The sequence below is a fragment of the Grus americana genome, chromosome 11 (genome assembly GCF_028858705.1).
Source record: "Grus americana isolate bGruAme1 chromosome 11, bGruAme1.mat, whole genome shotgun sequence".
NCBI classification, from domain to species: Eukaryota; Metazoa; Chordata; class Aves; order Gruiformes; family Gruidae; genus Grus; species Grus americana.
The window spans coordinates 14715024-14728301 of NC_072862.1; the positions used below are offsets into that span (position 1 = coordinate 14715024).

Consider the following 13278-nt stretch of genomic DNA (forward strand, 5'->3'; position numbering starts at 1 on the left):
TAAACAGCGAGTATTAGAGGTCTTGACGATCTAGTGGTTTATGTGCAAACAACCTGAACTCACCTTATATTCCCGAGTACCTGCTGCTATGCCAAACTAAATCCTTTTTAAGCCTGATCTTCTTTCTTCACTTCTATTCCTTATAATACATTGTGGATCACCATAATCTCTGCTCTGTAACAAGAACACAGAAGTAAAGAGCCATTTCACTTAACTAATATAATTGTTAACTATTATAAATGGAATAAGTGTTGACTTCCAAAATACTTTATTTTCTCATTATGCTCCTGTGTTCCTATTTTTTTTCCTCATTAAAGACAACAAAGTAGTTTTGCTCAGATTCCCTTTTATTTCTAAATTAACCCTTCTGTCAAGCACAGGCTATAGTGCTGTTTAGGATCCTAAAAAGGCAACTGTACTTAAACATCAAAAACATGAATCCCATTAACTGCATGAAAGAAGCAGGCAAAATATTTCCTGTGAGATAAGGTTTGTGCAGAGAGGTAATATGTTTTCTTAGACCAATTGCTGTAGCTGCAAAATATTTCTACTCATTTCCAGATGTACTCCTCTTTGCAGCTGCCTGGTCAAGGTATTAAAAAAAAAGAAATGCAGTAAATAAAAATATATTTTGGAACGTCCAAAGTACATTTAAATAAGGAGGAGAGAAGTGTAAGTACATATAAATAAGAAGCAGAAAAATGTTATTAAAAATACTGCTGCTGTAACTACTGCCACCTGTTTTATCCCAGTATCTCTCTGGTTCCTCTATTCATATTAAAGATGGTCATATGCAGTTCTCATACAACACTAGTAGCACAGTCTGTTCAGGGATCAAGAAATCATGCTCTGTGTTGTAGTCTGATCTTTCATGGTTTATAAAAATCTTTTTTAATTGAGCTATACTTCAGTGATTAATGCATTTATCCTCCCCTTCACAGCGGCTGCTGCTGTAACATATGGTTTGCCTGTCTGCCTTTTGCTATACATACTTGCTTTCCAATTGCCCTAAGGATTTCAGAATAAATTCAGTACTGCATGGCAAAATACTCCTTCATCCCAACATGAAAAATCTCATGATTTATAGTTTATAGTTCACTCATATATAGGTGTTTTACATCCTGAAGGAACAAGAAATAGTTTTAGTGCAATGGTATTAAGCTATATTTGTGAGGTTTTCCATTGCTTTCCTCTTACCTTCTCTATGGCTGCTACATTTATAGAACTTTTGCATAGATATTTCTTCCTCTAGCTAGCAATATCACTAAAGAATTTTACCAATACTTCTATTTGTTTCTACCGCCTGATTTTTCTGGGAGTTTTGAATCTGCTCCTCAACATTTCTGTATGGCTTCAGCACAGATGATGGTTTTCTTCTGCTTTTTTTTTCACATCTGCCAAAGGAATACTGTGCTACTCAATGCTAATGGATTGACAGAAGTGTACATGTTTCTTCATTCTTAAAGGTGAAGGAAGGATAGAGCAACAGCTGTTTATAGGCATAATTTTTGCTTCCTATGTTTTAAGGCTTTTGTCATCTTTCAGCAGCTTCAAATAGGTTTTCTTCCTAAGATTAAGTCTAAACAATAAAAAAAAAAAATATGCGGCAATTAAAGCTACTATGATATATTTAATCCATATCCAGAATTGGTTGGAAACAAAATTATTAGTTATTTCCACTAAGCTTTAAAGTTTGATGTTTTCCTGTTTTTTTTCCCTTTTTTTGTTGTTGTTGTTGGTTTTTTGTTGTTTGTTTTTTTTTGTTGGAGTTGTTGGGGGTTTTTTTGACTCCCCCCAATAAAGTCAATTAAACAATGAGAAAGCCCACAAAAATGGAAAAAGGAGATTAGGCATAGTCACACATGGTTTTTTCCCCCTCTAAGCAATGCTTTATCAAGTGATAACAAATGAAAAAAAAAATCCTTGAATTTGCAAGAGCTATGTTATAAGAGCCACCTTCTCCCTCATTGCACAGTCACACCTCGGCCATATTCAGGCTTGCAAATTGCATATGCTGAGATTTGCAGTCCACTAGAAATAGATGTGCCAGACTGACAAGGAGGAATTTCTGTACATTAGCAGCCATTTTGTACCTATTTGTAGGGAAATGTTATATAATGTCAAGCTGACAATTAGAAAACATTTCTCTCTCTGTATTTTAACTTGGAAGCCCTCTCCTGTTTTCTTTTTTTCTATATAGCTTAATAAAGAAATAAAAAGTCATCAGTTCAATTTAATGTAGATGTCCATTATTGTTATATACGTAAATTCTTCTGTTACAATACATGGTTGTGTTTCCATTACTGAAATCACAAATTGCTCTTAGTCAGAAAGATAGTCAACAAACTATACTAGTGGAATAGGATGTAAAAGTGGCATTGGGACAATAAAGAAAGCAGAAACTCTTAGGGGAGGAATGCAAAAAAAAGACAATACTAAGTTGATCCCTGGATCGAAATGCCCCTAAGGAAGGCATTTCATCTGCAGTCATCAATACTGAAGTACGCTTTTTTTAAGGCGTATTTCAAGTTCTGAGGAGAACTTACTCATTAGATGCTTCTGTAGACAGCGGAAAAGAATATCTTCAGAATGAACCAGATAGATAGAAAGAATTTCACCTACAGTTACATTTATGCTAGTAAATTGAACGGGTTCAGGAAGCACTTCCTGGCACTGGGACTTAACTGTTAAATTGTTAGAACAGTACCTATGATGTTTTGGACTAGATAACTCCCTCCCAGTTCTCAGGCATGTTTTGGAAGCTGGCATAAGTTTGAGTATGTTCCCAGTAAGAAATCGACATGGCAGTATCCTATTTTGGGAGCTGAGTGAGTCTAGTGGCATGAACCAGATAATTATAAACCATTTCTTCTTTATGCCAGAGAGTGGTTCTCGATAAATTTAATTAAATGTGCCAGCATACATGTAGTTTACAGGACTGGTTCTAAATGGTGAAAATGAAAAAAAAAAAAAAAAAAAAGAGAAAAAGACCATTATCTTTTTTTAGTTCTAGAATTGGTAAGATAAATGGACATAACCACTTGAAGTTAGATCCTCAAGTAGTGACCAAGTTTTACTCAAATGTGGGAGAAGTCCTGGTATTTCATAAAGTCAGGGTGGTAGATGATTATCATAGAAATACTGATAGATATTTAATTACAGCAACATAAAAGGATACTTTCAAGCCTATATTTAACCTTTCTGTAAAGGTTAAACTTTAAAGACCAGAACATAATGAAGTATTCAGAATGGCATGTGCCATTAGTTATTCTGTGTTGCAGCACTGACAAGAATCTTGATGACAAAAGTGAAATCCAATGGTTATGAGATCTTTTTATAAGTTAACACTATAATACTAAGAATATGGGACAATAAAGTTAAGACTACTTCAATGAAAATTATGGCGTATATGACAACTCTCTGGTTACTGAAATGTTGGCTTCCTTTCTATCTGGCCTTAGGTTCTACATTAAGCAAAAAAATATATTGGTACAGATAAAAATCTAATATTCTTCTGTTCTCTAGATGTTTTTTTACATAGTATAACTTTGTGTATAACAAGTACATCTGCTGAGGAAAGATGATGTACTGTGGGTGAACAGGCCTACAATCCTGATTTTGTTTGTACCTGCCAACTTCACTGTAGTGGCTGAGATCATAAGTAGGGAAGGAGATATCAGCTTCCTGCACCTGGAGAATTGAGAGGGGAACCTCAGTTGCCTTCAGATGAAGCGGCTCATGTTGAAACCAGTAAATACAAGTTTTAGTATCTAGATGCACTTTTCAGGAATAAGGTGGGCATTTAAAAGCTTAAGCTTTACTGAAAAGTCATTTGGACTTTAGCTCTGAATTGTCTAAACTGATTTAAAAAAATTAACCAGCATCTAAGAGTTTACTAGTCAGTGCTCATTTAGCAGCAGCTCTAGTATAGTCACATGTACAACAGTGGTAGCAGTAATACTGTGTTTCCAGAGAACAGATCCAAACAGGTAAATAAAGAACCATTGATAAAATTTTAGGTCTTAAAATATTAAACCTAATTCAAGATATTTTAAGCTAGATCTACTAAATAACGTTAGGGGCCACTGGAGTTTGAATTGTTCTAAGAAATATTTTTAGGTCTCTGAAATATATTGCATAGTTGATGTAAAAGCCTATTACAAGCCCTATTTTGAGATGTGGCAGCTAAAGAACTTCTGGGAGCTGGGTATTTTTACTATTAAATAATTTTGCTATTTTTGCTCTATTTGCAAGAATGAAATTAACAGCACGTGCCAGAGTAGCTTTATTTCTATTCTGAATAGATTAGCAACGTGGTACATAATAAATTGCTTAAATTATGCAATTACAAAAAAAGAATATACTTTCCTTGTTTGCTTTTGCATAATAATGCATTATAATGAATTCCACAATAGCATATTGTGCATTCATGTATATCCAAGTAACATTTTTCCATCCTCTGTAAAGCATGTGTCACTGTTAGATTAAAAATAAATAAATTATACTAATGATTTTGAAAACCAAGACAGCAGACTTTGATTAGTGATCTGTCATGAGGAAAGTAAAGAAGGAAACTAACACTTGGTGGAAACTATTTTATGATTCAATTTGACGGATATCTCTGTAGGTGGAGATCTGAACTGATAAAGTGGAAACAGAGCAGTCCTATAAATTGCTGACAGGTGCAACACCTCCATTGACTAGCCTAATAGGACCTCATTCTGAAATCAACACTTAAACTTAATTTTGTTTCAAATATTTTCTTTGGAGTTTTTTTGTTTGTTTGTTTTGGGTCAAGTACTCACCCCAAGTCTGATCACCACATCATGGTAAATGTAACATTTTTTTTTTTTTTTTCTGGAACCTTCAGTGTAAATCATGCAGAATTTAGGGTTGGATACTCCATGTGAAAGTACTTTTCTTGCACAGTTCCATTAATTTTCTTCTTTCTGGACCTTACCAGTTAGGAAGAACTTGCACTATGAAAGTAACTTTCTTATTTGATCCTTGCTGCCAATTAGGTATTAATATGAATAAAGAGCACCAACATCCATCATGACTTACTTTCTCTTCCAAAAAATAAATATATCGCTTAAACTTTTTCTTTGAATATTATTTAAACAACGTATCATGGTAATATCTTGTAATAGTGATTTCTACTGGACAATTATAACTAACTTTAAAAGTGCTTGTGAATGCAATAAACAGTTAAATTTTATCAAGGAGATTACTGTCACATTTATTTGCTTTGTACTGCAACATAGCGTAAACAGAATTACTGATTCCATTTCTTAATAACAGTCTAATGTAGCATTATCCTATGTATTTCTGGTTTTTACCATCAAAACACAGGGGCTGACCTGCATGATCATCTCTTATTTCTGCTTCAGAAGCTCCCATGCTTCTAGTAATTTTCATGTCTTTGTGTTGTTTCTATTTGTGCTGTATTTTTGTTAGAAAGTTAATTCAGTTTTTCATATATTAATGTAATACCAGAATTATTTTTTACAATTTTTAAATTTTAAATTTTTAATTAAAAAGTAGACTCTCACATCATGTTCTTGACTTGGCTTCTGTAATAGAAAATGAAAGCTGAAAGCAACTCTGCCACTAGGGAAGCACAGATGAATACATCAGGGCCAGGTTCAATGGAATAAAGCTAAAATGCATTTTTCTTCAGTTTTTAAAGCACACACCTGCAGTTGCTTGCTTTCAATTATGAAGCAGCAGTGACTGAGTTCCATTTCTATTTGTATTTCTGTTTTTAAAAAATGAAGCACTAAACAGCATACATCTTCACCAAAACATGAAAGGGAGCTAGCTGCTGCTGAAGTGTTATTACCACAGGTAAGAAGAGAAGAGAGCTGGGAAGGATAAAGGGAAGCATGGGAACGGAAGACAATCAGTAACACTATATGTTTTCTAATGTTATTTTGAATTATTTATACACAGAATAACTAAACAGAAAAATTATGATAAGAGAATGTTTTATGCTTTCCTGTTTCCAAAATCAATATAGCATAGGCTGAGGAAAATGGCAAACTTTAAAACCTGTATTTCATATGTACTTGAATTGTTTAGGGCCTAACTTACTCTCATTTAAATAAAAAAGAATTTTTCATTAACTTCAGTGGGGTTTTCACAGCTCTTGATGTAAAAGTAAAAAGAACTATGAATATGCTGCATTTTTAAGGCAGAAAGCTTTTCAGTAAACAAACAAAAGTATGCTAGCCAAAAATGCATCTGAAGGTAGAAACTGTTGAAAAGTGCAAACCTTAGATACAGCATCACATGACACTTGTATTATAAATACTGGTTTAAGTTTTACAACAGACCGCTTTTCTCTAACAGTTGGCTGAAAGATATGTCTAGTAGTCAATGCATTGGAACCTCTTATAACAAAAAAAAAAAGGGAAAAAAAGTGCTATCTTACTCACATGATCTGGCTTTCTCCTTTTTATGCTTAATGATGCACACCTGCATCATGACACCAAAGACAACACAGATGTTCCTGTGATTAGACAAAAATGAGAACTTTCATCAGCTGCAAAGAAGTCAGTCTTAAATACATACCATTGTTATTATCCTACCCTTTGGGTTTGGATTCCAGCATTGTTTTGAATGTAAGGAATGAATATTATTGAAGGTTTTGGATTACATGACCCTGAAGTTGTTTGCATAGATGTTGTTTTTATAATAAGTAGCTTAGCTGTATAAATTCTGATTATTCTTTCCCCATCCCCCCCTTTATTTCAACTGCACATTTTCTTAACAACTCTTTTTGAATACAATAGGGCAAAATATTTTTTTTTCCTAAAGCTCTGCATGAAATGGTCTTGTCCATAGAGGGTATACTCTGTTCTTTGGCACTAGTACTACTGATGGTCCCCCTGCAGATGGTCTACAGCTCCAAGATGGTTTATGATTAATTCTGCCACAAACTTTATTGAATAATAGCAAGCTTAATACATTGCAATATTGTTGCAACCTTATGGTAACTCTGTGGTGTCTTCCCACAGTGATTACTCTTGGGTAAGAAGAGTTTTAGGCTACTGGTCTTCTGTCAGAATGATCCTGGCTTTTGTAGGCTATCACAAGGCCTGTAACCTTTGCCAGTGAATGAGTCACAAAAGGATAAAGCAGAACCTGATGTTCCTGTCTTTTCATATAGACAGGGATGGATGGGGCGATAGATTGTCTAAAAAAACTGTCAGCAGCTGACACCACTTAGAACAAAATTTCTATCTTCATTAACAGTACTGAGACAGAATTGGTATTAGCAATACTGACACAGGTCTGTAAGATATTCTTACTGCACACCGAATCCAAATTAAGCACTAACTTTTGAAAATGGACACTTGCGCTTTGAAGGATTCAGTGCAGTGACCCACATTTTGTAGTGTTTATTCATTTTCTTACAGATGCAGACTTGCTAACTCTTCAAGAGCACAAGAGTACTTTCTGTTTGCTTTTTAGATCAAGTGAAATTATTTGTATACAAAACCATGTCCCTTCTTGTCAATTTCTCCAGGAACAGATTTTCTCTGTCATAACTTCCATGGTTTTGTAATTATTTTAAAAGAAACGTCTTCAAGAAAATATGCAGGTTTGAAAAGGAACTGAGGTTTGCATTTTAATCATGGTTTGTCCCATTACTTCAAACTCGGAAAAAATATTTGCCCTATATTGTAATTATAGCTGAAGTAGATATAGTAAGAGTATGTCCCTTTCTTGAGGAAATAAAACTTGTTATACTTTTACTGTAAACTGCATCCTAGCATTGTTTTCAATATTTGCATCTCTGAATAAACATTCATGACAACAAACTATTTCAACTGGCTTTGGATAATTCATACACAGCAATGAAGGGATTATGTTCGTTTTAAACATGATTGGTTGAAATCAATTTCCTTTGACATAGTTTTTAATAGAAATTCCATAAAAGCTGTTCTTATCGATAATGTTTAATAGTGGCATGTATATATGCATATGTAAGCAAGAGAGGAATAAAATACAGATTATAGTAAAATAACTACAGATCTGATGCGCTTCTTAAAAACACTGTTACAGCAAAGAGGTTAAGAAGGGTCAGATAAAATACGTTTGCAAAATTCTGTGTAGGGTAAGGTATGAATTTGGATTGAAGCTAAGGACTGAGGGTGATCAGTTATAATTGTATCAAGAGCAATTAAACTCAAAAAAATAAAATTTGAGAAGGGAAAAAAACAGAAGAGGAAAAAAACTTCATTACCTAGGATGAGGAGAAGTCAGCGATATTTATAGACGTTTCCCCTCACTCCCCTTAATACAAAACTAAATAAATAAAATCTCAGGAGTAATTTTTAATGCAGTGTACAGTTTTCTGATGAAAAAAGGCTTTGCATAGCAACTAATCTCCTGCTTTTTTTTTCCTGCAGAGTATTTTTTAACACAAGCAAATATGGATGTCATTTTAATTTACTTTAACACTTAAGGCAAAACAGATTTAGATTTTTTTTTTCTCCTGTATTTGTATGCACATATAGTAGTGGATTTTAGATACCATGTTCTTAAGCACCTGGCTTTGAACATTTTTGGCCTTCACTGAACAGGGACAAGAAAGCAATTTTTCCTCTGCAGTTTTACGCAGATATAGGTGTATTTTTAGGCTATTTCACAATGAGTAACACACTTTCCTTTCAGACGTCTACTGGGTGGGGACTGGAACCCATAGGTTTGCAATGAATGGACAGAGACACGCTCCGAGAAACCCACGGGCTTGCGGTACGTGTGCTGCTGCCGGTGCTCTCTGCCGGCTGTCAGAGCTTGCTGCTGCCCCCGGCGGCAGGCCGCTCGGCGCTGATGAAGCCCTAGCTCCTCGGGAATGCTGGGAATGTTGAGTCAGGGACTGGCAAGCCAGACAGCCAGGCTCGCAGCTGACTGAGGGAGACCCGCTGAGGGACAGAAAGACGAGGGACAGGAGCACACAAGCCTCCCCCGACTGCAGCGGGTTCCTTCTCTTCCTCCTCTCATAGGCGTTCGGTTGCTCCGGCTCTCCCTGCTGCCTCCTTCCTCCGCGCAAGAGATGTCAGCTGAACGTGATGTTGTAAAATCCATGTGAGGACGAAAGACAGATGCAATGATTTGAAAGGTGAGAAGCTTAAACAAGAATATGGCTGTAATACAGTACCGTATATTTATTGTGATTAAGGAAATTGCTATATATTGCTTTCTACAACTGTCTGGTAGCTGAAACTGGAAATGAATTTGCAGAACAGTCTTTTTATACTGCTTTAGAAATACATTGTAATAAATGGGACCAAGTGCACATCTTATTCTGGTAACAGAGTGCCTCTCCCTACAGAATCATCAACCAGAAACCTCTCTTGCAATTTCTATTAAAAGCAGCCATAGGAGTCTCATTTTTTGTGCCCAGTGTTTAAAAATATTATTGTTGTTCAAGTTTGCTAGAATAGAATTGATGAGCTTTGGAAATTCCTAGCTTTATACCTAAATACTGGATAATGTTGGTGTTTTAAAAATTGTGTCAGGAAAAAGGTGAGAGATTTCTGTTCCCTTCTAGTGGCTGGCAAATGGAAACCAGAAACTAACAGGATATTATTTTGCAGTTATATAATTAATGAATACTTACTGGGGACCCTCATTTATGATGCTGTGTGATTTTTATTTTTTTTTTAAAGATCATTTTAGGTTGGGCAAGAGTGATGCATATGATAAAATCCATGCATATATTAATCAAGGATATATATTTTGCTGAGAGCACGAAGTAGTAATGTAATGAGGAAGGAATATATATATATTTTTTATTAGTGTGTGATTGATTTCTAGGCGGCTACCTGCTAAGCCTTGTGATGGATGGATGGGAATCTACTCCCTTAGCAGCGAATTGATATTTCCCTTTTGATGGACACAGCAACCGACCACTTGCATTGGCAGATACAAGCTCGTTGCAAATAAGCACGGCCAATAAGTGCAGTCAAGAGGAGGGCAAAGCCTACTTGTCAGGGTTAGTTTTCTGGTTGGCTTTTTAAATCAGTGGTTTCACTTAACTATTTGTTTGGGATTTGTTTTTATTTCCGATTCCCGTGCCCCCATCCCTCATGTGCATGTCCAGGGTGGCCACCTCGTACGCAACCCCTTCCCGGCAGCTCCACCGGGAGCAGGCCCTTCTCCGGCTCCCCCCCTCCTTCGAAGGGCGGGGAAGGGAGGGAAGGTCCCCCCCTCCATCAAGGCGCTCCTCCGCTGGCACTTCCATTTCCCTGTGGCGAAGCCGGGGACGGAAAAGATCCTCCGTCTCATGCCTGCCACCACCCCCGCCAGCCTCCTCGCCGCCCTGCTCTGAGGGAGGATGCTGTGCAGATCCGTTACCGCCCTCCTCCCACCTCAGGAAATCGTACAACTCCACAGCGTTGATTCAGCTACTCTTTCCAGGGCGCGGGGAGATACCTCCTGCGGCCCTACGGTTGGTCGCCTTCCAGCCCCAGAGATGGGGGTCAACTTGGGACTGTCCTCTGAGTCTTCTCGTCAGCGAGGAGTGAGGAAGCCCGACCACCTTCCTGGCGCAGCTTCCCCCGCAGACGGCTGTGTCAGAGCAGCGCGCTCGCCCCACACCTGCGTCTCTACAGGAACCCCCAAAGCAATTCTTTTGCCAGAGGGGGTTTCCCTTGAATTCTCCTAATAGAAAGGACACCACCCGCCCCACCGCTGCTGTTGCTGCTCGGGCGAGACACCCTCTATGTACCTTGGTGCGGACCGACCCTCCCGGCCGTACCAGCCGCGCGCGGAGAGCAGAAAAGCAGCCCGGCTCGCTTCGCTCTGGCACTCACTGCGGGCGGGGCGGCAGCGCCGCTTCGCCCCTCCCTCCTTGGCGGGCGGGGCGGGAACGCCCCAGCTCGCTTAGCTACTAGAGGGCGGAGGCCGGCGCGTGCCTCCTGCCGCTCGCGGAGCGTGGCGGGCGCTGTCCTTTCCACAGGAGCCCGCGTTCGAGCGGCGAGGTTCCTTCACCGCCTGCTTCTCCTCAGTACCCCGCAGCCGCTCCGTGGGGTCAGGCGTTTTGCCATGTTGCTTACCTCCTAGTGCTGGCTGGTATTTTCTTTACCTGTTCTGTGGAAGAGCAAAGGCTCTTGTAGTCCCTGTCCTTTCGTGTTCTCATCTACTTGAGCAGTGCATTTCCCGATTTCTTCCTTTCCCTGGATATGAAGAGGAAAAGGTCCCTTTTTAGGGTCTGTTTTTGCACACAGGGAGTGTGTAATGGTAAGTTTCTCCAGTTCCCTTAAGGAATATGTTTCTGTGAGAAAAGCTTTGTTACTTTTTTTTTTTTTGATGTGAGAAACTTACAGTGTAAGTCTTGGCTTTGTGGATGACTGTGTTAAGGGGTGTGTGTGAAAAGAGCTCTTTCCACATCTCTTCAGTGCTTTAAAAGAAGCCTTTCCATTACTATAATTTTTGTTTGAAAGCTCTGTGCAAAACAGTTTTCAAAGGGATCGAGGTGAGTTAGCAATTTTGTTCCTCCTAGAGGAAACTGAAGGGGGGGAAGGAGTGACTTTCTGTCCTGTGAGTCAAAGGAACGTAAGTGGTGGACTTGGTGGTGTTAGGTTTGCTGTTGGACTGGATGTTCTGAAAGGGCTTTTCCAACCTAAATGATTCTATGATTTCTGATTTCTTCTTCCAAAGGAGTAATGAGATAAGGGCAGTCCCTGAGATTTATGGCTTCACAGCTCAGGTAGAAACTAGATATTTAAACTAGGGAGAAACAGTGCTGTATCTCTTAAAAGTGCACCCAGAGTAGAGGGGGATCTTCCAGTTAAGAATGGAGACATTTCTTATTTGTTGGGGTTTTTTTGTAGTGCTAGTCCATTTGTACTATGTCTTCAAATAGACATTTTTTTTTGTACCACTAAAATTTCATATGCAAAGGGAGGGAGATAAAGTTTTGCTAGTGAAAGAGAAAGCAAGTATGTGGACTGTCCTCTTTGTCTTTCTCTCAGAAATGCCATTTGTTTACTTGAGAGAGTAGATGGTAAAAATACTGACTCCAGAAAACAGTTGGAGTAAATAATTTTGAAGGGTAGTGCTGCAGATTGAAAGGTTGTTTCTGTGTTGGAGACAGTGTTTTTAGACAGGTTTGGAGGAAGCTTGGCTGCTGTTATCTTTAAATAGCTCCTATTTTAATCCTGCTCAGTTGGTGGTGTACCTAGGCTGATATGCTGTCTTCCAGAATGTGGAAGATGATACTGTCTTATTTTTCCTTCTTCACTCTAGCATTGAGATCATGTGCTCTGACTTTCTAATTGTGTGGATTTTTTTCTTCCTGTACCATGAAGTTGGTTATATGAATAGAAAGCGTCTTCTGTCCTGAACTAAGATGCAACCCTTTTTCCAGTAGGTAGAGGATTCAGTTACTGAAATGGCTTCCTCCTTCCGAACCATGAAGGAGAAAGTCGGCATGCAGAGGCATCTTTTGTTCTTTCCCATCCTACTGTGTGAAATGGAGTTCCTTACCTTAGGAATTGTGCGTGTCTTTTCTTCCTTAGCATTGACCTCCTTTTACCTTCTGTTAGTGTTTGAATGCCTTAGTATACTCGTTATACTTACAATACTCTCTCCTGTGGTTAAGCTGCATTTGGAGGAGACCCACCTCACCACCTCTTCTATTCTGTGGGTAGTTCTTCATCTCCCCAGATTTACTGGTGGTCAAATTCTGCTTAGTGGTAGTGTAAGATATAATTATCCATGCCAGTCACCCCTGTTATTTCTTGCCTGCTCTGAAGGCTGTAGAAAAGTGGTAAGGGAAGGGGTGGCCCATATTCTTAGCAGCCAAATATCAAGTGAGCACATTCAGCCATCTTAGAATGTCAAATATACCTGATATTTAGAGAATTAGCTATTCAGCATGCATGTTTTTGTAAAAGACTACTCAAGGTGATTTTCTTGCTTTAGAAAGATGATCCTTGCAGACCTTTGAAGGATGACTAACAGAAAAGAATGGGTTCACCCCTCAGAAAGGGTGAGGCAATCAGCCTGTGTATCACTTCCAAAGAAAACATATGTTTCTCCCACCTGTGTATCTTATGATGTTTATTATATTTTTATCCACTATGATGCATTTGTTATCTTCTCCGTTTAATTTAGTTTGTAAGATGTCTGGGATATATATGGAGATGGTTAGTCAGATCCACCTAGAAAATATTACTGTAATACTGAACTCTTTTTTTTTTTTTCTGGTGGAATGTCACTGCTCTTTTATTTGTGAGATTCTGTTTGTTTTCTTCACTTTTA

At 38.2% G+C, this 13278-nt stretch overlaps 1 protein-coding gene and 1 long non-coding RNA gene across 17 annotated transcripts in view; one reads left to right on the forward strand and one right to left on the reverse strand.

The window, feature by feature from the left end:
• Nucleotides 1-146: 146 nt before the first annotated feature.
• On the reverse strand, nt 147-10965 carry LOC129211558 (uncharacterized). The gene is made up of 3 exons (XR_008578862.1): nt 10742-10965; nt 6438-6511; nt 147-174 (listed from the first exon to the last, which is right to left on the reverse strand). It is a non-coding gene; the product is annotated as an uncharacterized LOC129211558 (long non-coding RNA).
• The window catches only part of ERC2 (ELKS/RAB6-interacting/CAST family member 2), a 509200-nt gene continuing 504628 nt past the window's right edge, over nt 8707-13278 (forward strand). For 15 of the 16 annotated variants that reach the window (XM_054838820.1, XM_054838822.1, XM_054838825.1 and 12 more), the window contains exon 1: nt 8707-9130. The gene's annotated coding sequence lies outside the window, so the exon portion shown is untranslated. Of the gene's footprint in view, nt 9131-11123; nt 11254-13278 lie in introns of those variants that run through there. The other variant, XM_054838821.1, reaches the window with a different exon arrangement.